This window comes from Mus caroli, chromosome 16 (assembly GCF_900094665.2).
Source record: "Mus caroli chromosome 16, CAROLI_EIJ_v1.1, whole genome shotgun sequence".
Taxonomy (NCBI): domain Eukaryota; kingdom Metazoa; phylum Chordata; class Mammalia; order Rodentia; family Muridae; genus Mus; species Mus caroli.
Window position 1 is genome coordinate 38,186,177 of NC_034585.1, and position 23,929 is coordinate 38,210,105.

The 23,929-nt window shown below is 35.8% G+C and overlaps 1 protein-coding gene across 2 annotated transcripts in view; it reads left to right on the top strand.

Annotated features, from left to right (window-relative positions):
* Positions 1-23,929, top strand: part of Lsamp (limbic system associated membrane protein) — a 2,106,845-nt gene that overhangs the window by 1,183,975 nt on the left and 898,941 nt on the right. The gene's annotated exons all lie outside the window — the stretch shown is intronic.

Here is a 23,929-nt window from a genome sequence, read left to right on the forward strand (position 1 = left end):
GTGTGTGTGTGTGTGTGAGAGAGAGAGAGAGAGAGAGAGAGAGAGAGAGAGAGAGAGAGAGAGAGAGAGAGATTCTGTCTATCAACAGATGTAATAGCTCATTCACTGAAGATGTGTTTATGATGGCCTTATAGTGACCCATATGTTTTTTTTTTATTCTCTCCTTAGGTAAGTTGCTGTGCCTAATTTAATTAACCTGTTACCCTGGAAATGTCACGAATATGAGGCAAGTAAGCACAACATTGCGGTTTCTCTCCTTTCAGTGTTTGAATGGCCGTACTGATGTTTTACCTACTAAACACCTAGTGGGGCATAGGACAAAGTGCTCGAGGATTTGTGAGTTTGTAGGCTTGTTGTACCAGGGAAACATTTGTCTAAATAGTTGGCTTATTGTCATGGTTGCAGACTATTTTTGGTTTCCTCTTCTATTGAAAATAGATTCTCTAACCATACAATATATCATGATTACAGTTCTCCCTCCCTCTATCTTCCCAATTCACTCTTTTTCCTCTTCCAATCTGGATCCATTCTTTCTCTGTCTTTCATTATTAGAAAATAATAGGCTTTGTAGTGATAACAATAATATATAGCAACATAAAATATAATAAGATAAAATGAAGACTATCACATTGCAGTTGGAAGTTGGTGCAAGTTAATTAAAAGCAGAATTCTGATAGGTTTGCTATCACCTAGCCATGTAAAACATTGTAGTTTATCCGAGAGAAACAATGTTAAATTTTTGCAGATGATATTATTTTGTCATTAAAATTTCATTTCACCGGGTTAGTGACATAGTGAATGTATGCAAACTCTGTAGATTATTATAGTCTGGCACAACCATGAGTGTCATGCTCTAGAACTTTGTTTGACTTTTCTTTCATACAGATTCCTGTTTAAGGAAATATATGATTTGAAGTTAGAGAGGAGACAGATATATTTACTTAACTAAAAGGAACAAAATTGTGGCAAATTTGAAAATACCATCAAAATGCAAGCAATTGAACAATAAAGGTTTATAATTCTAATGCAAAATTATGTTTGTTTTCCCAGTGGAAGATTCCATATTACTGTTACATAACACCACACCCAACAAACATATTTTTGTAAGAACCCTTAATGATTTTTACTTAGGACTGTGTGTATATGTGTGTGTGGGGGTGTGTGTGATTACATAGAACAGATGTAATCTACTTAAAATTTCAAATGATGTTAACTGGAAATTTTCTATGATGCTAAAATAATGGACCCCCATATAAAATAAACAGAAATGGAAATCACTGAGTATTGAAAATACCCACAGATCCCAAAGAGTCTGTAAATGAATAAATATAGTAGGATTTATGGTATTAAAGCTTTGGTCTTAATTACAATCATTAATTTTCTTTAGTAACATTGCTATAGCAACTTCATAGCTAAAGGGTCCAGGCAAGTCCCAAATTATTTATCTCAGGATGTTTTTCCTCAGTTATTAACTTGTTACATTATTGAAACTTAAGGCTATTTTACATGCTAACAGACTTTTCATCAGCTACATAATTTTTTTCTTTAAGTTTTTTAATTATTTAAAATGATGAACCTTCTCTAGGCTTTGATTTTTCACTTCCCTCTTTGTTTCTCACTTCTATCTTACGTTTATTTTATAGTTAGACATTTTATACCACAAGGAAACAAATTTAAGGTATATATTTCCATTGATATTTGAGGGAAAAGTACCATGATTGAATTGGGAGCTTAATACAGTTGTCTGGCTTGTGAATAATTATAACTCAGTCTTAATGATACATTACCATATTTTTGCATCTAATTTTATAAGTGAATGCAAACTTCTATAATAATGTAGTCTTGAGTGTAATTTAGAGCCATGAATTTTAGATAACTCAAATACAAGATGTCTCCAAATAAGAATGGGACATGTTTCTGTCTATGCATAGCATGCACAAGTATAATCATGTATGCATACATTGAAGACAGACTAATAAAATGATCAATGGTGAATATTATTTCAAGTTGTTTTAAGCAATCAAATATGATTATCATTTCTCTTTACACAGTTATATGGATTTATACATTGAGAGTCATTTTTGTTTCATATTTTTATTATGAATAGCTAATACAGCACTTATGTAATTATAATGTCTTTGTTATTAGGAGTTATGCTAAATAGAATAGATAGAAGAAGAAAATAAAGGCCTTACACCCAATACCCTTAGTATCATGGTATAGATAATCCAGGCTCCCTATCCGCAGAACACAATGGCGAATACATACATACCTATAAGCTAAGTACAAGCAAAATGGGATGGGACACTTAAAGAGAAATGTAGAAAACTATTAAAAATATTACCAGTAAGATAGTATTGAAGACGAGAAACTACTTTTTCAGAGGTAGTTGAAATGCACACTGGGCAGACAACTTCATGAGCAAAACATGAAAGCAGAAAAGACACATTTGATAAACCCAAATACTTATAGAAGAATTCCTGAGATATTTAACAGTCTATAATGCTATTAGATTAAGTAATAGTTTTCAGGTTTAATTCATTTTTATTTTAATGTTTTCACAGATATGTTTTCATCATCTTTGCCCTTCCCTAACTCCTTCCCAATCCTTCCCAACTCTTATCCACTCATTTCATGTCCTTTACTCAAAACAAAACAAAACAAAAAATTAAATTAAATACCACAACAAAGCTGAACAAAAGTACCTCCTCCGAACATTCAAAATAGCGTCTGATTTGTGCTGATCAACAAGACCTGGGAATGAAACCTCCTCTGGCATGTGGTAGTTATGCCTAGTTGCACCTCCTTGAAAAAATATGATTTTCTCTTTCCCAGAAGGTATCCATTGCAAATAGCTTCTTGGTTATGTGTAGGAAACTCATCGTTAAATGCTTATGAATGATGTGCTGTTACACGAGGAAAAAATAGCATATGGTATATTTCTCAAAATCTTAAGACATATATTTAAAAATATCAGATTATATAATATTTTGTGTCTATTACTATACATATGCATGTTAGATTCCAAAATAGTGTACCAAAAACAAACTAACAAAAAAACCCACAAAAATATAAATTATTGAGTCTCTAAAGAAACTGTAGAGAGACATGTGTGGGTTTAAGGTTAAAGAACTCGTTATGAGAACAATGTACTTCAGTTGGTTGTTTACTTAGGCATATTGTGTTTGATATGGAATTCTGGTCATTAGGTTTGGTAGCAAGTGCTGTAGCTTGCTGAAATATTTTACTGGCTAATAAAGTTCTTAATATAAAATTAGCCTCAAGTAAATATTTTCTCTTAGCCTGGAGACTTTTTTTCCAGTCTTGATTTATTATTCTGCTATGTCACAACTGACCAAGCCCTCTCCCTCTCATAAAATTTTACTATGCACCTTCCAAGAAAATACCTAGGGCTTAAAAACACATAATATCTTGCAGAATACTATTCTTGGTGAAGAGAAGAAAATTAAGTCCTAGGGAGATGGCTCAATAGTTAAGAGTGCTTGCTGCCTAATTGTGAAGGCTGCAACTCAGGCCCCAGTACCCACATAAAAAGCCAGGTGCCCTACAAATGCTTATAACTCTAGTTCCAAGGACTCTATTGCTCTCTTCTGGCTTCCTATATGTGCATGTGAGTGCATGCACACGCACACACACACACACACACACGTCTTTAAAAATTATTATTTTTATTTTACATGTATGAATGCCTTGCCTACATGTATGTTATGTGTGCATATAATATGCATGCCTGTTCCCTGTGGAAGCAAGAAGAGGGTATCAGATCCTCTTGAACTAGAATTGCAGGTGGTTGTGAGCCACCCTGTTGGTTTTAGAAACTGAACTCATGTCTTTACAAGAGTAAGACATGTTCTCAACAACTGTATAGTCTCTTTAGCCTCACATAAAATCTTATTTTACAAAAAGGACAAAAACTGGACAACATGGTAGCACTAGACATGAATGATTTGCTAGATCTTGTGATATCTACTACACCCCTGGATCATGCACTCTGCCTGAGGCATACTACATCATGATCAACTATGCAGCAGCTATTGTTGCATGTACTTGTGGTGCTGGGACATCTTCCATTATTGTCTGCTTGATTGCTAGATTTCATCAGCTATACAATAGAACACAGGCAGTTCTCCAGAGCCATAGCCTTCAATCAAAGTGCACCTCCCGTGGAAAACTTAGGTATAGCACCCTGAGGCACAGGAAACCTCAAAATTACACTTCAATATCAAATGTCTTACTATGAACATGGCTTCCGGGGTCAGGTTTTTACACAGTAAAAATACAACAACAGTATCTGTTACAACAGATTTCTCCCAGATTCAATGCACTGTACCCCACTGTTAAACCAGGGTTTTAGCCACCACTTACTGATATTGATCTAGTATTTACTGAAAAGTCCCTGGGCTGTTCCTCGGTGATTTGACAATGGATTGTATGGGTTGTATATGATTATCTTGCTTGCCTGTATATATGTGTACTAAATCCTAATCTGCCACCTATGAAGGCAAGAAGAGGGTGTTAGATCTCTGAAACAAGAAGATGTTGTCTATCATAGACTGTACCATATCTTCTCCAAAGCACTTTTAGCCTATGAACATATTGACACACCGTGTCCAAGCAGTTGTGACTAAAGAGTCCAGCTGAAAATGGTACCAAGGTTTCTGTGCTGGAATAGCTGTCTTCCAATGATCAACATATTAAGACATAGTGACACCTTCCCCAAATGAAAGTCTTATAGCTCCCTGGTCATAAGACTTGGGTCCTGGGAACATTCCTAATCTCCACAAACTTGCCAATATGAGGAGAAAAATTGATGGGACATTCCTGATTATTGGTTTAACAAAGAAAATATGTCTGAACTCACTGAGCAAGAATTAGAGAGCGCCATCCAAGATAATAGACTCAGCACAACCAAATGCTAATGGATTAAGAGAAGTCTTTCTGGCAGCAGACTATTATGTTAAGCCTGTTAATGGGGGTGAGGCTCCAGATCCTGATGCAGCAATACTTAATGTGGTTGAGGCCCTTCATCCTCTACCACAGAATTAGAAATTAAAAATTGAATAGTAGTAAATCCATGTACTCCAAACGGGCCACAAATCCATATAGAATTCTAAACTCTCTTTGGGATCAAACAAAGGATTCAGGATTTAGAAACTGAAACTCTCAAACAATTTTCTTGCTTTCAAAACAAAGGGAGACCAAGAAACCTAAACTCTAGACATAAATTAGTCCCTGCGACTTCTGCACTTTAATGATAACATTTGAGAAACTGCTTTTGCTTTGATACACTAGCAGGTTATTGCCAAGTATTAAATACAGTTTAATGATTAGAGTAATTTCTTAGATAAAAAAAAAAGATAAAGTTGAAAATGACTTTCATGTCACTGTTTTAAGAGTCACTATATATGTACACTTTAGTATACACTAATGCCCACTGTTGTAAAAGAAAAACGGGAATTGGCAAAGTATGGTGTGTGTGTGTGTGGGGGGGGGTATTTGGGACCTATATGTGTGTGCACATCTGTGTATTCTTTGGAGATCACTAGTCAATGTCAGTGTCTTTCTCTATAAGCTCTCCCTCTTATTTGTGACAGTCTCTCATAGAGCCTGGAGCTCATCAACTGAGCCAAACTAGCAGATTAGTGAGTCTCAGAAATTCCTGAGTCTCTGCCTCCCTTCCTTTGAGATTGCAAACATGTGCTGTAGAGCCACACTTTTTACATGGGTGCTGGCTCTTGATCTCCAGTTCTTATGCTTGTATGGCAATCACTTCTTTATTGAGAACCTCAGCACATTTTGAGATTTCTCCACCTAATGCAAAATTCATGTCCCTATTCAGTATTTTATTCTTAACTAATGTGCTATATCTTTGTTTTATTTTTTTCTGTAAACATTTTTACTAAAGGAATCAAACTTTGAATCTTCTATCTACTTCTGTTTCCTCTAATTTACACTTATATTTCTGTGGCTAGCAAACAGTTTTTCTCAGTTCCTTTAGCATTTCATTCTGCAATGATAACCTAAGTGTCTATTTGGTGATAAAAGGTATTGCTGTTTTCATTTGTTTCAAATGCTATTTTATTGTCAAATATTGCAGCTCAATGACCCAAATCTTAACAATATTCTTTGATGATCTGTGGTAGATATTTAAATGACAAGGAATGCTGAATAGCCCATGACTCAATCAGGAAGCACAGTGCCATGTGTTGTTTTGGTTTTTTTGTTGTTGTTGTTCTATAAAGTAAACAAGAAGAGATAAAACTTCTACCTGGAAGGTTTTCCATATTATTCTAAAGTCTAGGACATAACATCAGGAACATATTTAAAAATACAATTCAATTAGGGTCATATGTTAAATAAATTATTTTATTAGAACTGATATTTTACTAAGTGGCATGATGATTAATCTTTGGATTGCATCAGAAAACATTTAAGGTATAGAAATGGATACAGCCACTTCCATTCACAGTTCATATCATGCAAATCAAATACTGAGCCAGAGGAGAGGACACAGAATAGTTTTCTTTTAATGAAGTTTAGTCACCTAATTTTTAATTTCGAGAGCGAAGGAAGAATATCTTGAAGCATTTTCAAATTTCATTCTTGAAGATATTTTTAACAGCAAATGTGAGAAATCTAATAATAAAATATTGTGTTGAAACAAGCATAATGTTTATTGTGTATTGATGGATGCTAATGTTGGTGTGGGTGAGATGGCTACAGAAAACATGCAAATAGAAAATAAAGACAGAACTCCTATCAAGTTCTTAATCAAAGAACATGCAGAAATAGATTGGTCAGGATCTTCAGTCTTGAAATCTATCTGTTCAATAAAGTAGCCATTAAAAGCCTTCTATGGTATAAAAAATGATGCACACACATATAATATTCCGGAGTGCCTATGTATAATAATGCTGTTCACCAAAGTTCTGCATATTGCAAATACCTCAGCCCTCAGATGGTTGTATGATATCCAAAATAATGTGTATTCTAGGTATGTGCATTTAATAGCTTTTCCTGGGTAGGGTGATAGATTTCACTTGACTTTTAGTCTTCAGTACATTCCCCCACCTCCACATTCTAAGTTTTATTTTATATCACATATGACTGTTGCACCAGCAAGCTGTTCATATTCTATAGCCACGTGGTTTCCTGTACATTCAAACCAATAGAAGTAATTGAAAGTAATTGGCTGTAATAACAAATGTGTCACGTGTTAAGAAAAAAGTATTTCTTCTTGCTTTTGCCTGCTTCACTTATGATCATTGGCATTGAATCACAAGCCCCGCTTTGGTTTCAGTTCCACTTCCAGGCTCTGCTTACATCTCCTCTTCTGGATTGCAAAAGTTGCAATGTCTTTCCTTTGTTTTATAGTCCCATGTTAACTCCATCACATCTAGACTTGTTCACTTCTTCCAATATCATTATAGCATCTCACTGGACTACAGTTCCTTGAATAGAACATCTGACATGATTTTACCATACAAACTGTACCAATATTGAATAAGACTTAAGATCCCATGTATTAAATCTAGTCTACAGATTCTGCACATTTAAGAGAGGTTAAATCATCAGTCAGTGAAAGCATGTCTATCTCAGCTTTCTTAGATCTGTCAATCACTGGGCACACTGCAGCACCCCTGATGCTTCTAATCTAACTTTACACCTCTACAGGCACATGCAGCGATGATTTACCAGCTATTCGCCTTGACACGTGCAATTCTGAAGAACTGCCCAGTAATTTGAACAATTAATTAAAAAGTAAATGATTTCAAATAATTTTTATTGGCTTTAATTCCAGTCGAGTTTGAAGTTAGGATACTGAGTGCAACAAGGGCACTGGAATAAGAAAGAAGGAGAGCAAAATAAGTCTGCAAGAATGACTTCAGCATCCTGTGTGTGTGTGTGTGTGTTATGTTTTGATCTGTTATTAGAAAGGGGTTCCATCGGTATTCTATGCTCCCCTTGAATTAGAGTTCATCTAATTGAATGCTGAGATGACATACATTCACTGCCTCATATAGGTTGGCATGGGTTGGAATGGGAAAGCTAAATAATAATTTTAGAATTGACATAATATGAGGGAGTATAACCTTCAGAGAAGGAAAAGAATGTGAGCAGAGATACATGACAAAATCACAAAGAGCTGTGAAGATATGAATATGGTTAAAAGGGTCTCTAAGTATGGCCAGCTTAGGCAAATAATAAGACAGCCTTAGAAGCAAGGTCTATGAAACACATACTGAAAAGTTCCTCACAGCTGGACATCAACATCCCTGTGAAGAGAAAGAGGAAGCCAAATGGAAGAGAAATAGCTACCTAAAAGAATAAAGGACACTCATTGAACAGAATAGAGATTTTCAAATTTCTCCTGAAGTATGGCAATCTTTAGGTGGTAGATTATAGAACCAACACAGTGAACAACAAAGAAGATAAAATTAGCCCCTATTGCCTTAGATATGCATATTTTCCTCTAAAATCTCTTTACATGATATATTGTAGAGGAATGGGACTATGGATATAAATGAAAGGTTGGGGACATGTATATCCTACTATGGTGTAAGTTAATTAATTGAAATGTCAGTTTCTTTTTACATTTTTGATATAGTGTTTCTACCACTCATAATTCATCTGTGATGAAAGATATTTACCAATGCCAAAGAATCAATTTAGTATTATACAGCTGATGTTAGGAATTGGTTTTAGTAAGGAAAATTTTCAATCTGAATTTACCTAACATTCTTCTTACATATAACGCTACACCTTTTGGAGGGTCTCATATTATGAACATATACTTGGTTACTTGATGAATGTGTTCTAAAGACCTATTCCATATGGAAAAGATGTATGTGACCTTATATCTCAGAGATAACGTTTTAAAACAACACAAGAAAGTACAATTCTAAACTAAGAAATAATTCACACAAACATACTTTTAAGGCATTTTTATTAGATATTTTCTTCATTTACATTTCAAATGATATCTCCAAAGCCCCCTATACCTTTCCCCCTGCCGTGCTCCCCAACCCACCCAACAATATGAACTAAAAAACATACTTTCAAATTAATTTAGAGTACAAACTATGTTTAGAAAGATTAGAAAGATAAGGTTCGACTAACATATCCATTAATCTTAGCAATGTACACTTTATCTTAGAAGCCAAATGAGGGCTACTTTCTTCTAAGAATTGTTTGCATAAAATTGCTTAATTTTGCTATAAACTTTCATTATTTAATTAAAAGTTATGGTGAGGAAGTTAATATCTCCATTACTTTGTTTTCCTTATTTAATATAGGCTTCAAACTCATAACTTCAAAACTAGACTTTCATTTTTTGTTAATTAGGTATTTTCTTCATTTACATTTCCAATGCTATCCCAAAAATCCCCCATTCCCTCCCCTCCCCACTCCCCTACCCACTCACTCCCACTTCTTGGCCCTGGTGTTCCCCAATACTGAGGCATATAAAGTTTGCAAGACCAAAGGGCCTCTCTTCCCAGTGATGGCCGGCTAGGCCATCTTCTACTACATATGCAGCTAGAGACAGAAACTCTGGGCATACTGGTTAGTTCATATTGTTGTTCTACCTATAGGGTTGCAGACCCCTTTAGCTCCTTGGGTACTTTCTCCAGCTCCTCCATTGGGGGCCCTGAGATCCATCCAATAGCTGACTGTGAGCATCCACTTCTGTGTTTGCTAGGCCCCGGCTTAGACTTTCTTTATATAATAGATAAAAGGTTATTTGAACCTTCTGCTCTCTCATAGTAGAAGATTTTCCTTAAATAGTAACAAAAAGGTGTGTCCCAAGAGTCTTGTTTTATCATCTCCCCCATCAAATTATCTACCCATTCCAAACATACAGCCAATAAAAATAAAAATGTCAACCCAACCCCTACCAGTGCCTTTATCAGCTTTAATATTTCAAGGATATCTTAACTTTGGGGGAACTAAGTGTAAAATTTGATGAATAATTTGACTGTGTTGGGTTGCTAGACAGGTTTTACCAACTTCAGGTTCTTTTCATACTTAATACTGATCACAATGGAAATAATTTTGAGATCTGACATGGGCTTTTGTTGTGAGGCCAGTGATCAGAGAATGACCGGAAGGCACCTGCTTCTCTAGAGGATATACAGAATTAGAATTGAGTTATGGAGAAATACATGATCTTACCACAGATTCTCAAGAAAAGAATATTCTAGCAGTAAGAGTGTTTCTCAGAACAGTCCGAGCATGGTCTGATCTGTCGTGGCACAGGTAAGTGTGATCATAATGAGGCTCTGTTGTATCCATTGTCTTCTGGACTGTCAGCAAGGTGTCTGCAGCAGGTAAAATTAGTCTGGTGCCTCTCCCCTCTGTCTTTGACTCCATATGATAACTCTATAGCCTGCAGCTGCAAGCATCTGGTTGTCCACAGGCAGCTTTTAACATTTGCCAACAAGCAACCTCTGTGTGTATAGGGAACAGATGTAGTTTCAAGTTCCAGTTTGGTAACATGAGAATTAAGCATGCATTACCAATGCAGGTGAAGTATTTATTTAAAGGAACATGATAATATGAATGCCTATTTTATAAAAGCTCAAGTTGGTATACAAAAAAACCTATTCTAGTCTCTGGCAGTGGAGGTGGAAAGTTTAAATAGACTATGACTTCTGACCACTAATAATTGGCTTCCTTCATAATATAAAATTTAATGAGATTACTAAGTGACATTTTCTATGACTAACACTTACCTTAGAAACTGATCTTGTTTGTATCCTTTTCATTTAAGTAAAAATTTAGCATTAAGGAAATTAAAAACTGTGCCTGCAAAAATTCTAGGAGTACTCTATGTCAATGCTCTCCATTCAGCAGGTGATAAAATTTATCCAAACAGCAAAGTTGTGAACAAATCATGGAAGAAGTTCTGTTGTTGACATTTCAAGGACAAAAATATGCTGATACTATTACTCGTTCTGTTTTGATTTGTCCCAAACTTTGCTGAGTCATGTCTGATTCTTACATGAGAAAATTTTATACATAGTACAGAAAATAAACATTTAAAAAGGTATAAAAATTAAAAGTAAGAGATATGTTGAGCCAATGTGGGTTTTTTGTTATTGTTGTTGTTGTTGTTGCTTTGTTTTGTTTTATTTTGTCCATGGACTCACTGGAAGTAATCTGTCCTCCTCAGAACTGCCTATTGAAAATGTACGTTCATGAGATTTTATGGGCATAGGTATATTCTTTGATATTCCTAGGAGAAAAATCTTAAAGCATGTTTTCTATTCCTCTGCCTATTACAGTCTTTCCTCTTCTTGTCTGCTATGATTTCTGAGCCTTAGGTGTATAACATATGTTGAAGATGTATCACCTGGGGCTGGGAAGCACCATGTAGCCTCGGGTTCTCTTCATTTTGATTGTCTCTTGATATCTGTAGCAATCTCAGTCTGGTACAAAGACACCAAGTGTAAATCCTGAAATTGTAATACATGCAAGTCACCTTATGCAGACTAAAAAAAATATATAAATATATTTATAAATAGGTATATGTGTGTATGTATTTGTGTGTATACACACACAACCATTAAAGAAGTAGAGGTTATACATTTGAGCTAGAAAAACAAAGATGGAAGAGGTACATGGCAGTTATAGGGAAGAAGGAAAGAAAAGAAATTATGAAATTCTATTTTGATTTTAAAAATTAACGTTTAAGAAATCAAACTAAAAAAAATAGGTCAAAGATACATAATCCCAGTGGTTGGATTTTGTGAAAGATTGATGCAAACCCAGCTTTGGAATGATATTGACAACCACATGTGAATGTTGAGGAAGCTTGTGAACAGCCATTTCATTGGCCTCAACATCCTGAGAATTATGCCTCATAAGCACTGCTTGAAGAGAAAAATTAGGATCATCAGAAATGAAATGGCATGTACAAAATCTTATTCTCATCTAATCTAGTCTCCACCTGAACCCAATTTTTAGAGCACGATTTATATATGAGCTTTTGATATATTTATGTTCCCAGTTTCCACAGCCAGGGCAAATTGGTGAATATTAACATTTTCATATTCATTTTTACTTTGATAAATGAAATGAAACAAATTGAGGAGCATTGTTATTTCCTAGTCTACTTTCAACAATATTTTCATAGCCTCATATTTGTTTCTGGAAATCTATTGCATTCACAACAGATGTTGAATAAACTTTTTGACTGTAGTATGAAAGATATTTGTTCTTGGTATTTAAAAACTATAACATTTTCTTCCCTCTAGAGTTCTTTGTTCCCCAGCAAACTCCTAATATTTAGAATATTTTGCTATCCAAAAATATGGAGATTAGAGGCCTGGAAAATAAGATGGTGTCTATCCAAGACTGAACTTGCCAAGAGTCAATGGGGCTCATGTGGTAGTAGGTGCCTTTGGGGTGAGGAGAGTGACTGTCTTCAATAGGACTGGTGTCAGTGATGAGTTATTCATGCTCCAGTGGGTAGTTCCAAGCCCAAATGCATGTGGCAAACCTGAATTAATTCAGTGGGTCACAAAACAAAAGCAGAACAAAAGAAGAACAGATGATGGTGAGAGAAACCTGTGTCAGAAAGAGGAGTGGACGGATAATCAGAGGGGGCTGAGAGAGGACAGGGTGGCAAACATGATTAGTGTCTTATATGGATGCATGAAACTGTACAAGAAAATAACTAAAAAGTTGTGAAACCTAAGTTGTTTCCTCATTTACAGTGGCCTTATTTAATAATTCCCCATTTCCTCTCCTGAAAATGGAAGAAAAAGTAAGTCAGAGTTAGATGTGAAGTCTGAGTAGCCTTAGTGGCATCTTGTTTGATTAGATAACTCAGTTATTCAATTGGATGATTTTAAGTTTTTCTAAAACAGAGGTATGTGGCCTTGGAATGAATTATCTATATTCAATTTGGCAAAATAGCTAGAACCATAGTGAACCACACATGGGACCAATTCCTTTTTAATGTATTTTGCTGCTGGTCAGACAAGTTTTCTGATTTTTTAGGCTGTAGCAGATGAAAAGAAAATGGATAGCACACTGACTCTCTTCTACCAAGTGGATGTATAAGCTACAAGATGACTTCATCTCACATTGATGTGAACTGCAAGCATTGTTCTTGAGTATAGGTCATTTCCTGGTTATACACACATTTTAGCTTACTGACACATTTTTGTTCTAGGCTGACCTTGTGGCATCATAGGTCATCAAGAAATGGAGGAGATGGAGGCATTTGGTATAGACTGATAGTTAAGGGTCAGGCCCCATACATGTGATCACGTGTGTTCTCTCAACTCTCCAGTTAGTAAACAATTCAAGGTATTGGATTTTTTAAAAACATTCTATGGTTTAAGCATCAGCAGAGCCAGTGAACAACACAAAGCATCCTGTGGTTCTATTATTTCAGTTTCCCAATGATCTATATTAACTAATTGGTTTGATTTTGTTCTCATGGGTGCTCTGTTCTTTGATAACCCGATTTAATGCTATTTTTAAAACCAAACTTAAAACCAGGCTGTATTTTAATTACTCAGCTATGCCGTTCCACATAGGTTGTGGAATCCTTGACTTCTCAGTTAGGATATTGATCTACTATACAGTCAAAGTGTTCTTTACAAATATTAGCTCATTCATTTTCTCAGGCATCCATCTGTGGCTCTTAAATTGTACTATTTTTCCCAGTCTGCTGCAGGAGGATGAGAAACCCTGGTACATTTTCTCAAAATTAGTCTGCTAAAAGGAAGTCAAGAAGAAAGAAATCAGAGTTTCCTTTTAATATCTCATGAGAATGACAGAATTCTTGCATTTTCTGAACTTGTCACAATCTAAACATGTCACTCAATCATTGCACAACACTCAGTAATGTAGAAACTTTTGTGAGTGATTGTGCGACACAAAAATGAGCATCTTCATGGATTGAAAATGTTTAAATGATTCTATTAGCATAGTTCCAAGGACCAGAATTGGAACCTACTTATAAAAGAGTTAGAGTCTTTTTCTGTTATATAGTAAACTTAGGTTTAGTACTGGTAGTATTCCTTAATAAAAGAACTAATGAATGAAATAAATAAATGAGAAAACATTAAGATACTTTGCAATTCTCAAAGCTATCTACTATAGGCACACTGTTTCTCTACTTTTCTTTTCTTTTCTTTTCTTTTCTTTTCTTTTCTTTTCTTTTCTTTTCTTTTCTTTTCTTGGATATTTTATTTATTTTACAATGTTTCTTAAGAGAATTAATTACCCACCAATGACAGGGACTGAAAAGACTTGTGTCGTCGTTTACCCATGATAGAGGAAGTAACATGCATTTGAGTGTGTGTGCCTGACAAGATGATCTCCAAGGTTTCCTATAACTCTGACATTTCAAATTCTATGAAACAGGAAGGTATTGTATTAAAAGATATCATACACATACACACATACACACATACACACATACACACATCTTGATATTTGTATTCTTTAACTTTAAAATGGAATTACTGTGTATATCCTTAGTTATTCTCACAATTGCCATCTTCAGAAAAAAAAGCAGTGGTGTAAAAGTCTTCTTTCTATAGGCTGGGAAATGTTTACTATTAGAGAAGTTAACTGACTTTGTCAACATTATATGGTAAGAAGGTAAGAAAACATGAAGTCACACATCCTTTTGTTGCTTATTTCTCTCTGTATTTTACATCAGACATACTCATCCGCATGTTTCTTTCTGTAACAAATATGCCACTCACGACACTTTTAGAGATCCACCTTCCTTAGTATTTCTCTTCTGCATAGTCCACATCTGGTCAGTTCCTATAGTACATACACAACATGTACATGCTATGCACAACATGCTATCACAATGCTCCCTGCACTGTTGAAGAGCTCTAGAGGTTCAAGATTGCAAAGAAAGCATTTTCCCCTTCTTCCTTGACCTGTGCTCATTTGCCTCCACCTGCTACCCTGGAATCAAAAATTAAAAGCATTCCAAAACAGACACCATTCTTTGTTATTCTGTGAGAAGTAGCAAACCTCAAAAAGGTCAAGAATGAGGGAGAAACATCTCTTGACATGAATTGCGATCTGGATGAATACTGCTTTCCAAACTCTATTAGTGTAGTGACTAACTGGAGTGGCTGAGGCTGGAATTACAAAGTGAAGCCAAGTAGTCAAGGTGGAAAATAGGCTCCTCCTATTGTGTTTAGAGCCATGATGTGAATAAAGGGAGTTGAAGTCACAAGTGTTTGGCAGCCAACCAGTGTTTGTTGTCCACCATGTTTCTCCTCCACTATAGCTTGATGACTATCTGAGAGACAGACAGACAGACAGACAGAGAAATATTATTTAGTGAGTTTAGATTATTTTAGCCAACTTATTTCCTCCAGTTTTTAAGGTTTCCCATTACTCTAGCTAATACTTTATCTTCTGTTTTTTTATATATTGTACATGTCACCAGTTAGTAGAGGCCTGAGTTCATCGCTCTTCACATTTACTGAAGTCGGGAAAAGGAATCTGTGTAGATATAAGTGCTAATTTTCCTGACAGGAATGACAACATTCTAAAAAGAAATCTGTATCAGGTTGTTCCAAAAAATTTGAATTTCCCCAGGAATCTAATTCTGGAAGAAGGCATAGGTTACAATTTGATTTCACTTAGACAAGAAGCTTGTTTTCTGAAAAGTTATTTCACATTGATAGAGCAGCTTTTCAGACCTCTTCGCAGCAGACACTGAAGCCAAACAGTGATGGAACACTGTATTAGTTACATTTCTGTCACTGCAATGAGACACCATGACCAAGGACACATATTGAAAAAATAAAAAAGAATATACTTGGGCTTAATTTTCTAAAGAGTTAGAGTCCATAATGGTAGAGTGGAGTCAGCAGGTGGCATGCAAGGCTCCTAGGGCAGAAGCTGGGAGCTCACACCTTCAACCACAAGCACAGAATGGAAAGGACAAAATAGGACATGGCCTTTTGCTCTCAAAGCTTGAGAACAAGTATACAAATGCCAAAAAGACCAAGGGACATTTGTCATTCAAACTAATACAGATATCATTGATAAAAACTGATTAGGTATCCATAACTTTAGCCCTGAGTTTAAACCTAAATATCATGTCAGGATTGCAAAGATAGAAGATGGACACAAGGGATCTCTAGAACTCTTTGTTCTGGCGACTACTGTGGCTACAACTGAAACTTTTCTTTCCTCTCTTTACTATGTGTCTTTAGTTGCACTATTTATTACAAGTATCCTATCCTTTCATGTCCTTCAGGAACATGTTGTGGAACTAAATCCATTTAACAATAAGCTAAACTGTGCTAAACTGCCTTCTTGGTTGACCATGGTGGTGGGAAGAAGGATGCTCCAGAGCCATCTAAATGTCTCGGTTTCAGATAATCAGCTCATTCCTTTAGCCTTCTCTCCTGGAAAATACTGAAGCAGATAGCCTAGTTCTTATGGAAACACATTATATTGCTTTTTAAGTCATGTCAAGTAAAGTATAAGCTAAACCATGATGATTGGTGGGGAAAGCAACAGCAAGCAAAGTAACCTGGATAGTGAAGAAAATATTAAAATGTAAGAATAATTATTTTGCCAATTCACCTTTGATGTTTTTCATACATGCCATAAACCTATATTGAGCATATATAAAATTATTATATTTTCAATCCTACTTAGCCTTCTTTGAGTCTTGTAAGCAATAAAACAATGAGGTCTGTGTAACAACAGAGCTCAGGTCAAAATTTCAATGTAGAGCAGAGAACTTAACTGTGTATGTCTATAAATGCTGGCATTTCTCCAAAGATCCAAACATATGAGTGGGTTATTAAGGAGTTAACTCACAAGATAGATATAAGAAAATAAATTATTATGAACAGTAAGACACACAATTCATGGAAGTATAGGAGCATTGATAGATACACTTAAGCTGGTTTGAGGTGACTAAGCCGATGTAAAGTGTTGAAGAACACTAAATAGGACAACATTTTTGTTTGGAAAGCTCCAGAAACACAGATTTTTAAGTTCTTAGAGATTTTGTGTAAAGTCAGGAGTTCAGTTCTGTGCAGAGTTGATCTGGGTAAGTTTTCAATGTGAGCCAATGTCAAAAGTCATGATGCTTAGCGTATTTTTTCTGTTGCAAATATTTTTCCATATAATATATTTTGATCATATTTTCCCCTACTTCATCTCTTTCTAACCCTCCCCACCTCTCTGCCCATTCTCCCTGTCTTATAACAGACAAAAGCTACCACTTTCTGCCATTGCTTCTTGGTTATAAGGGGGTTAAGATGTTCCATCTACAGGCTCTTGTTTGGATAAATGTGATTCATCTTATATCTGTTGAATGAAAATATTTAGTGAAGAGAGACAGATGTCATCTGTACCCTGTAATGAAATAGTCTTTTGAGCAAACCCAAAGCTACCAGAGCAGGTCCAGAGAAGAGTGAGGATAAAGGGAAATTAGCTTGCAGAGTCTCCATAACAACCTGGTAAACAACCAACCACAGCCCAGTGTGAATGAGTTGCATGTATTTTGAGAACTGAGTAGAGTTATGTGAGACATGATAACATGCTCATTCAGAAAGAGAAGTTGGAATTTGAAAGAACGATGGCAAAGAAGAAACAACTTAGATCCTTGTGCTTAAGTTATTGATCTCACAAAACTTAAAGCTTTTATTTGTCTTTGAATTCCTAAGAAAAGAATTCATAATACATTTCAAATGACTGTTACATTATTAAATGTACCCTATGTACCTCCTGGAGTTACATACGATTCACTAGAATTGTATACAAAGCAGCACTGTAGGATTATGAGAATCTTAAATTCATGTTTTAATAAAAATTTATACATAAACATTAATGATATGATAAATTATGTTATTGAAACCTAATCTATACTAGGTTTGTGTTCAATACACTGCATGCATCACTTAATTTTTTCCTCATACTTTGAGGAGGAGGTACACAGTTTTATAATAATCAGTTTATAAAAGAAAAACAAGGGTTAGATGAAATGGTTAACCATGGTGTTAGACTGGAAAGTTGTATTCGCTTGGTTAAGTTGTAGGACTTAACCAAGGTTTAGTATAAAAGTAGTTGAGGTGTGTGGTGGGATCATAGGTTTGATGGGATTTAGGAGCCCCTAGGATATAAATCTAATGGCATGTCTGTGAGAGAATTTTTCAAGAAGTGTAGCCCTCCTTTACTCTGCAGAGAGGAAACAACACATAAAATGCTAGTATTCATGTTTCTATGCTGTGTGACTATGAACATTATGTGACCTATCATCCCATAATCTTGCTATCATGCCTTCCTTGGCTATAATAGATTATACCCTCAATCTATGAGACAAAAAACAAACAAACCAACAAAACAAAAACAAAAACAACAACAAAAAACTAAACCTTTCTGCTTCCTTAAGATGATTTTATAGGTATAATGTCATAGCAGTGAGAAATATAGCAAAGTATGTAGCATTGACATTTTTACCTATAATCTATATGCATCTGTGATCCTATTGTCATTGAACTTGGAAATGATAAGTTTATTTTTTAGGAAGTCTAAAGTTTTTACTCCAGTGAGAATGTTTGCACTGAGAAAGAGAAAGAGGGGACACACACTCACATGCACACACATACACACACAAACACACACACACACACACACACACACACAGAGAGAGGTGGGGGAGAGAGAGAGAAGACAGAGACAGTCAAAGGACAAAGAGACAGAGTCACAGACATACAGAAATAAAAAGAGAGGTAAAGAGAGAATGATCAGTTTGTATTCTTGTCCTATTACAGTTTACAACAAGCTACCAAGTGCTATGCAATATTCCTCAGAACTAAAGTTACATTAAACCACTCCTAAATGGAGCAGTTCTAATGATTCTGTATTTGACAGAGCTAGCCATGGTCACCGGACACAGAGCAACATTTTCTTCCTGTAGGGTTCACTACCATCCATTAAGTGAATCTGAATAAATTGGCTTTTCTCATTGAGTTGACCTATGGATGGTGTCTGCAACCTGATAAAGTAGCATGGAAGAAAATCTCTTATTTTACTCTGTTTCACCAGAGTGGAAACTGAATTTTTAAGTGGACCTCTGTTTTAGAGGCATACTGATGGGCTTTCAAGGATGATACATATTTCTACCTGCCTTGCTTCTCCCAGTAGTCCTTTATCTAAGAGTTATGGTAAGGGAAAATGGCTGCTTCTAGCCAGTCTCTTGGCACAATTCCAAACCAGGAAATTCTATTATGGTTCCAAATGGATTTCTCCAACATTTTCAATTAGGTAAGAGATTCTTCTTCCTCTCCACTATAGCAAAGTGTGCCTGCATGCACTACTGTCTTCATTTGGATTCATGGAGGCATAAATGCACTTCCAGAGAAATGTATTTGACAGCCAAAGGTTGAAAGACTCTATAGATATGTGAGGTTATTGCCATATTTCTCTGAAAATCCATAACCCAATCTTTGCCCTTTAAGGAGAAAAAGGTGTTCTTTCTCTAATCAAAGTATCCAGTGCTGCCATTACTTCCAACACAAGGAAATAAACACATAAAGTATCAGTGATAATTGCAGCAGCAATTTTTTTTAACACTTGAAAAAGGGTTATAGCAAAGCATTCTGAAACTCACGAGCAAATTTATATTTTTCCACCTTAACTGAGTCCTAAAAGAAAACGTTTCACTAGCATTTGGTTATCATTGTAGAATCTCGTTTGTTATGTATTAAGATTCCTTTTCCCCACTTTCCTGTTCCTGCCCCCCACCACTCACACACATGATCTTCTTATAAAAATGAATACATTTTGAATGAAGGAACTTCCTCACCTGAACACAAAAGGCATGCAAAGTGTACTGGAGGAAGACTTGGGAAAATGAAACAAATTCACAGTAATATAAGTACTTTGATGAATTTCTTCCTCTCTCTCCATTATTCTCTTTGAAAAGCACAGATCCTATAATTCTTCTTACTGATCCACCACTAGATCCCTAGAACTAATAAGCTTTTAAGCATACAGTATAGCTCTTTGCTCTGTTATTCCTCTCCTTCCTAAATCTTTCTGGGGAGGATACTTGAGAGCTTCATGTTACTCCAGTCCTCAGGTTACTGCTTAGAGAGTGTTCACAGGAGCCCCTTCATTGATTATTGAACCTTTTCCCTGGTTGAAAGAACAGTATTTTTTTTTAACTAAACCTTGCATAGGAACCAACTCTTCATGTCATTTCTTATGTAATATCCAGAAATGCCAAGATTATACAGCTAGTACAGTGGCAATGCTTTAAACCCAGAGGGGAAATAGTAAGACACAATTATTTGTGAATAATGAGATAATTTCTATGGCCATGGCTGTAGAATTATGATAACAGTGAAACACAGGAGGAGACACCAAGGTTGTAAGGCCTACGTTTCCAGCTCTTTTCACCTATGTTGTATTGCTCAAGACTGTTCCACCTAGAGGAATTAGAGTTGGTTGTGCCTCTCCACAATATTGTCTCCTGGACACAACAATCATGAAACTAATGTTAAATTTTATCAAGTACCTATCATGTGTCATGCATATGACACGACTATTTCTAGGCCTCTCTTAACTTTGCAATGTTAGTGTATTTCTTCTCATTTTATAGAGAAATTCAATAAGCTTCTTACACTGGTAGATGCCCGCCTACTCCGGATTCAAGTGTAGGTTACCCTAGCTCCAATGAACTGTATCATAGGTCTTTAATGACTCTTCCCTTTGTTAATAGCTTTTTTCCCCCATGGGGGAGGGAGAACACTGAAAATCTCAAGAAGAAAATGTGCTTGCCTCCAAAGCAATGTTTGGGGTTTTTTGTTTGTTTTGTTTTTTGTTTTTTTCTTTTGTTTTTTTCTTTTAAAAACAATATAATACTCCAAGACACTTTGAAAAATTATTTTCTGCTTTTCCCCTATCCCATGAATATTGTTAACAGTATTTCTTGGTGCAGCATCTTCTATGCTGTGGCCTGATTGACAAGCACACACATTATTATATCTCACAGCCTATGGACATTTTATTGTCTCTGGTAAGAATGAATGATCTTAAATGACACAGTACACTTTAAAGTACTCATTTATAATAGGTCTCAAACTAGGGACAAATGACTGAGGTGCCTATTTAACATATCAAAGCCACCTCTGAGCTCTCCCTCAATCCTTACTCACCTTAGTCTGCCTCACTATCATTTTCTAAATATGAGAGCTCTCAGCTACTACTCCATGCCTACCTGCCTGCCTGCCTGCCTGCTTGTCAGGTTCTTCACCATGATGGTCATGGGCTCTATTATTCTCTGGAAAGCAGAGACTCAAATAAAATGCATTCTGTTATATTTCCTTGGTCATACTCTTTTTTTCATGACAACTGAAAAGTAACCAAGTCAGAGAACTTCTCAGAGCACCTTTGAATACCAGTATACTTTTCAATAGGGAACTCTGGTGTAAGAGAAGGTAAAGCAAATATGGTGGACATTTTATTAATCAAAGCCACTGTCAGCCATTCATTGTTCTTCTGGAAACTGTTGATAGATCTATAATGTGATCATAGATCCCAACCTTTTTATCATAAACCATGAGCTGAACTATCCAATTAAGATTACAGGGAGTCACTTGAAGCCAAGTACATGATTGGATTTACTGAGAGATGGAGGGAGTTTGTAGCAGAGGGACCAATTAAACCTGCTTGGAAAGCTGGAAAAGATTTAGATTTAAATTGAATTAGCTTTCATTAAGCACACACTCTTCCCAGATATTGGCCTGGGTATTTTCACATTATCATATATCTGAGCTTCAAGATCACTATGCGAGGCAGAGGGAAACGTTCACAGCCCACTAACCTGGAAGCCAATGCAGACCTTCAAACCCTGCTAAAGATCATACAACTGACAAGTGAAGAGTAGAGCCAAGAACAAATCTACTTAAGTGAAATTCTAAATATCATATTGTTTTCAGTTATCCTTCCCTATAAAAATAATATGCACATGGATATCTTTTTGTTATACATTAGATGAAATAACAATCACATTACAAGATAGTAGCATATATATAGTAATTTTATAAGATTTATTTAGAAAATTTGTAATTTACTTTTGCTTCTTCAGTATTTTAAACAATGAGCACTGAAGCACTGAGAACAATATATTTTTATAGTATCTGTGAACTCCTTCCTGGTATGGATGGATGATTCTTTTTAAAATTTCCTTACCAAGCCTCTTTTGTTCTATTAATTTCATTTTCCTGTGTCTAAAACTGTCACAGATCAAAACTCTGAACAAAAGAGTGGAATATAAATTACTATGGTTTCAGTGTAGGGTCTGAGCTAATAAGAATCTGTCTTAAATTGAGTATAACATGCAAATTTGAGAAAAATAATCCCAAGCCTTTCTTTTCACTGTGCAGTCTAGAGAAAGCAAAAAGACTAAGCTTGGGTTTTCTTAACTCCTTGTATCTTAACAATGCAGTGTGAACAATAGCTGTTTGTAAGGTATAGTTAAAGCATTCATTTGGGAAAAAAATACATGCATAAATCAGATTTTTGTTAATGTGACGTGCACCTACAACTTAAAAAGAAGATATATTTATTCTGTTCAATGGCTCTTAAGCTTCAGGAGATAGACTGTGGTTCCTTTGCCTTTAGATCCATGGTAAGACAAAAACATCATGGTACGTACGAGGGTGTGGTACTGGGGAAGTACTCAGTGCTAAGAAACATGAAACAGAAAAAGCTTGTGTCTGCTCTTGTGGGTGACCCCCTCCTTCTAGTCTTCTTACTGGAACTTCCACAGCCTTCTAGATGGCACCCCACTTTCTGGGCATGTCTCTTATCTGACTTGATGTCCCACAGGCCACCTATCACAAGAATCAGTCTCACAGCCACAGAATTTTGCTCTGTATCTCTTCAGCCAGTCAATTCATTAGTGACAAGTATCCATTACAACAGATAAGTTCTGTTGAGCATTTTCCCGGCACTGACGATGTAGAAGTATATTAATCAGGCAGCAGTTCTTGCCTATAGGGGCTATGGATTAAATAAAATTGCACTAACTAAATAACACACATATAGCTAAAGATATATTTATTTTTAAATAAATATTATAATTAAAGGGTCCATGTCTCTTTAATTGTGATGAAGGTACTAAGCACTTTAGAGTCAATGTTGTTCTCTGGGTATAAGCTGTAATTGTGAGTGATTACCTGACATGAGTAACAAAGTAATTATAGACTTGTAGTTTAAAGGACCAAGATAACAGAAATGATGCCTATGAATCATTTACATGAACAACGTGGCACCTTAACCATACAATTACACTATAGGGGTATATAAGGGCATATACCTTGGGGATAACCAATAGCTTTCTAATTGGTCTTAAGACACTTAAGCAGAAGGATATAATATCTGGTATTTAAAAGTTAACTAACTACTCAGTGCTAGGAAAATCATAGTTACTGGGGAAAAATTGGCAACCTAACCATCATAGTTCCTAATAATAGTCTATACACATTTGTCCTTATACCCACTGGTCCATAGTTTTTACCCCTCTTCAATGAAACTTCTCTTTACAATAGGTGGATGCCACTCCATTAAACCACAACCAATCAAAATGCAGCATCATTGTAGAACCCAGTCCCAAGAGATACATACATCTACAGCACACTCCTGCACCTCAGGCTCAAGGAACATTGTGGAAGAGGGGTGCAAAGGTTGTAAGAGAAGCAGGATCAAGGAGTTTGCTGTCAGATCCTGTCTCCCAGTAACACTGGAAGTTAGGATTGTCAAGTCTCAGCAACATGAATGCCCCAAAGTACCCTGAACAAGGAGAACACCAAGGGTCATATCAAATTGAATGGAAAACACATCCCACAAGGCCTCAACTTTACACAAATAACTACTGGGAATGGCG